This window comes from Limulus polyphemus, unplaced genomic scaffold (genome assembly GCF_000517525.1).
Source record: "Limulus polyphemus unplaced genomic scaffold, Limulus_polyphemus-2.1.2 Scaffold2696, whole genome shotgun sequence".
Lineage (NCBI taxonomy): Eukaryota > Metazoa > Arthropoda > Merostomata > Xiphosura > Limulidae > Limulus > Limulus polyphemus.
In genome coordinates, this window is record NW_013668306.1 from 166,988 (window position 1) to 172,545 (window position 5,558).

The following is a 5,558-nucleotide window of genomic DNA, read 5'->3' on the forward strand; positions in this document are numbered from 1 at the left end:
GAGGAAGTTCTTATGTAAGTGATGTTCCACAAGATGCGAGAAGTAAAACTAGAATAAATAGAGGAAGTTCTTATGTAAGTGATGTTCCACAAGATGCGAGAAGTAAAACTAGAATAAATAGAGGAAGTTCTTATGTAAGTGATGTTCCACAAGATGCAAGAAGTAAAACTAGAATAAATTATAATAAAAAATAAGTTTGCACGTCTAAATGTAAACCGTTTCTAGTTATTTTGTGTGACGTTTTGAGCAGCCACCCTTCGTAGGGCAGTAAAGACCGTGTTATAATTGAATTAGGTCTGCTGTTTGACCAAGGTAGTCTGCTTCAAATGTTGCACAAAATAAACTAGAACAAAAAATTTCTTTTAGACTTGTCAAATTATACTTTATTGCAATTTATGGAGGAGGAAGGATGACAGAAATTATAATGAATGAGTTTGTCACTTGTGTAATGAAAGTTTTGAACAAAATCATATTTTCATCTTCCTAAATAATGAAATCTGCCATTACTGCGATCAGAACAGCACATTTGTAAAACGTAAAGTATTATAATTTAATTTCTTTTTATTATTAATGTGGTGAACTATGATGTACAAAACAAACTGCAGGTTGAACTAAAGAGTTACAGAGGTAAATACTAGCTCTTCCTACTTAATTACTTTGAATTTGCTTCGCTATTGTCAGTTCATAAAAAAATATAGTTGTGCCATTGAAAATAAAAATTTCTTATTCGTATAACTCGCGTTGTTAAGTGATGATTAAACACTTTGCTAGAAGGTTCTAGATGTTCAGCAACTTGTTGGGCAAGATTATCGTTCATTGTCTTATTTGTCAGATCTTTGTCGAATATTGCATTATTTGAGACTTGAATCATTAACTTGTATCAACTTTCTGGGTAGGTTGAATCTGTTTTTGTTTTTTTTCACAGCTTGTGACTTGATTATTTTCTTCATTACTTGTCCACAATGTGGTACATTTGTTACGAAAATTACATTATAAAATTGTACTGTCAGAATAACTTAAATACTCATATACTGTCAAAATTTTAAAAAGATTCTTAATGCATACCTAAGTCTTTTTGGAATATTAAACAATTACTTAAAAATAGCAAACAGGTAGTGCTTTTATCACAGGTTAAGTCACCACAAAATGTGGCTTTGGAAAAGTTAATATAAGTTATAGAAATATGCGTGAACGTATTTTGAATTTTTTTTTTCACCAACAAATAAGTGTTCCTAGATGATGAAGGTGATTGGATTACATTTTAGTTACTTGAAATAAATACGAGGAAAAAACTTATTTCTGAGTTGTGTATTTTTGTATTTTCCTTCAATGTTACAAAGTAACTATCTCTGAAAAACAAATGCTAAGCTTACATGAAACTAACATTTACTATGGAAATATTTTACAGTACACAGTTGGTAACCCCCTCACTATGGAAATATTTTACAGTACACAGTTGGTAACCCCTCCCCAGAAAATGCCCCAGTTTATTCACTTGGTTCCTGAACATTAAGTCAAACAGCTCATGTAAGGAAGGGAAAGAATGTCATTAAAGACTTGAGAAGAAATTAAGAAGTACGAACAAACTACCAAATTAAAGTCTTTCATTATAAATGTTAATGACCATCAAGAAAACATGAACAAACAAATTAGTAATAGCAAAGGACCTGGTTTCACAGTAACAACTAAGCTTTACAAAGAAGTGTTGTCTTATCTTGAACAACATTTTTATTCTATTCGATGGAACTAAATCTTTCCTTATTATGAACAAAAACTATTATTACAGCACAATATCATCAACTCAGCCTCTACTCTAACCAACACTGAAACTGGTAATAAAGATTTAAACATTAATTTAGTTTCTGAAAATTGTACAAATACAGATGCAACAAGAATGAAACTTCCAAATGACTCACTAAACACCATTTTGATACCAATAAGCGACAACCTCTCCCACGCTAATAAAGATATTAAAGTTGTAAAATTCTCTGCGTTAACTTGGTTTAACCAGCATTTTGTTTATTTTACACTTTCTATACTAACAATAAGAAAATGATGATGTATTTCTAATGGTGTCCAGTAAATTCAAATTTATGAACTTAATTTATGGATATTTTTATATTGCTAACCTTCCTTCAAGAAACAAACTGTAAACTATGCTAATTTTAGTTACTTAATGTTTTCAGCTTATAAACTTTGTTCTTAAAATAAAGACTGTATTTGTGAATGTAAATCTTAGTTGTAAGTGAAAACGTTTCTTAAGCAAATATTCATAATAAAGGGTAGACCATTACAAAAGATATGAATATTTTGACTTTTGCTGGTACAAATAACATAAACCAGTACGGGGATCTCAAAATGAAGGATCCTGGACTCTCAACTTTTATTTTTCAAGATTCTCAATGAGATTTTCAAGGGTCCTAAATTTGATAAACTCATAAAAAAGGAAAAAGCACTTTAACGTCAATGAAAGACTTTATTTACAATGTACAATACATGTTTACCTTCTGCAAGTGGAAAGAACATGTTAATATTAAATGAAAAACTTTATTTACAATTTACACTGCATGTTGTTTCCTTTTATGAGTGCAAAGTAATTTTCATGATATGATTAAAATACTTTTCTTCATCAGAAAATCTTTAAATATAATTTACGTAACCCCTAAAACCTAAATAAATATCAAATGTTTTTTCAGGAAACGTTTGTATTTCATCAGTTACTTTCTTTGCCTTAATTATTATGAGGTCGGTCAAATCGACCGACCTCGTAACCACCATAAAAAATTGGGAAATAATTTTAAATTTCCCCAACATTCTGGAATGACTGCAAATTGTAACAGAAAATCACAATTGTTTATCTTAAGGAACTTAAAGCTTGTAACAGTATACATCTATTTATACTTACATTTTATTGCCCTTTGAATGGTGTTTAACCAATAAGTACCATTCGTGCCATATAATTTATAAATTGCAAATAACGTGGCAAACGTACCTCTCACATTACTGTAGCACGAACTATTCGCGAGCATAACTCATAAAAAATTATTATTCATTTTAACTTAACATGTTTTCAATTTTTACCTTTTAATTACTTTTATAATAATAGAGATTACACATAAAAACAAGAAATAAAGTACTTACCTGTTGTTTTTTTACTCTGAACTGTCGATGAAACTTAACCCTACGTTTTATACTGATTGTACTACTGCATTAAATATTTTTTATTTAATTAAATAATGCACTAAAGAATACAGAATAATAATATGCAAAAAACCTGAAAAAGGAAACAGTTTTCTATAACTATCACAATTATTCTGGCTTTCTAACTGTGCGATAAAAGCTATTAATCATGTAACGCTTTGTCATTGATGGAACCTATTAGAAGTTGATTGTGGACAGCTGTGTACAAACTGTACGCTGTTTAGTTTATAATGATACAAAGTTCGAAGCAAAGTACTTATGCTTGCCTTGCGTATGGGGCGTAGTTGGCACTCGGGAGGTCAAATCTCGTACATCCCGACAAATTTTCGTGCTTACGGATCAGGAGTTCGGGTTAACTCGAACTCTGCAGTAAAAACCTTGTACCATATTTTTCAGAATATAAGACGTACCCTTATTTTCAAGACAAAGTTTTGGGGGGAAAAAAGCTACAGTCACATTTGAAAGATTTTTATTGAACAAAAATTCAATTTGATACTTTAAAAATTAGTATATATTGTTCTAAACACAAAAGAGCTCAAAATATCAAAATAAGAAAATACCATAAATAAAAAAAATGTTTACTGTTATTTAGTTTGGTTCAAAACGTACAAAATCTTCATTGCTTTCACTGTATTTTTTATTATTATTTAAGGAGCATTATAAATAGTTATGTTTTTAAAAGAAGAAACTACTATTGTTATAAATAACATTCAATTGAACTAAACTTTGCAAGCCTATTTAAATATATTTATACAATACTTGTATATATCGTACATATACATATATATTGTTACGACAGCAGAAGTCACGTGACGCTGGTAACACCTAATTAGTATCGCGAAGGTTTGTGAATGCTCGAGTGTTTGCTAGATATGCTGTATTCTAATATATAAGCCCGACAATTCATCGGAACGCATATAGCAGACAGAGAGATCGAAGATATATATGGACAATTGAGTTAAGCGAACAGCAGGCACCGTAAATAAAGTGTGTGAATCACTGTGATTTATAGCGTGTGTTATAAAGGTTGTTAAGTGTAAAGTGACTGTGGAAATTATGTGTATTACAAAAAGTTTATATCGAGAAAGAATAAACTAGTTTTAATCAAAAAGGGACTTGTATCGTTGAAGTTCCTCGGAAAGAAATTATACCAGAAATTAACAAACAAGCAGATACGTAACAAATTGGTGTTAGAAGTGGGATTGAAAAGAAGAAGAAGAAGATGAAACGAGAAGTGGCAAATCAAACTACGACTTATCAGATTTGATGGCAGCAATACAAGAATAGCAAAAGAAACAAGAAGAACGAGGAAATAAACAAGAAAAGATATTAATTCAGTGGCAACTGGAACAAGAAAAGAAACAGGAAGAAAGTCTCCAACAACTACAGGAAAGTCACCAACAGTGGCAAGAAGAACAAGGAGAGAGTACAACATCAGTATGAACTACAAAAGATTAGTAAATTTCAAAGCGAATTAGATACATTAAAGGACGATTTACTGTCTTTTACACAGAGAGAATATATTTGACATGGACCTAATCAGCCCCAGACAATGGCAAGCCCCTTACAGAGCCTGCAGCTAAACCCTAATGCAGACATCTTCAGTCCTGTCAGAAGTCACATTCCAGATATGAGTGTCAGCAATAGGGGTGATCTAGTAAGAAGAAAGCCACAGGAATTCGATGGGAAGGCACCGTGGGAAGCATATAGAGCACAATTTGAGCTCCTGGCAGAGATGAATGGATGGACAAAGGACCAGAAAGCAGTATATCTGGCAACGAGTTCGAAGGGATAACCACTGGAAATAACTGGACAGTTGTCATCAGACGATAGGCACAACTATAGGGCACTGGTAGCGGCTCTAGAACTCAGGTATGGAACCCAAAATCAGTCAGAAGTCTACAGGGCTAGGTTTAGGACGAGAGCCCGTGCTAAAAGGGAGAGCCTGCAAGAGCTGGCACAGGAGTTGAAAAGTATGGCACACAATGCCTACCCAACTGTGCTACTCGATCTCCTCAAGTTGTTGCTGAGGGATCAGTTTGTAGATGCCTTGAACAGTCCACAACTGAAGATACAAGTGAAGCAAACACACCCCTCTACCATGCAGGATGCAATGGCCAGAGCTCTTGAATTTGAATCCTACATTAAGTCCAGCACAGAGGTACCAAGGTTGGTACAGTCATAAGGATTCAAGGTCAGCTTTCAGAGAAGTTTGAGGGACTTTGCTGGCACTGTAATAAACCTGGGCACAAGAGAGCTCAATGCTGGAAACTTCTACACAGGGGAGATGCTACAGCAGGAAAGGCTGGTACCCAAAATGGCTGTTGGAACTGTGGAAAGCACGGACATTTGAGGAG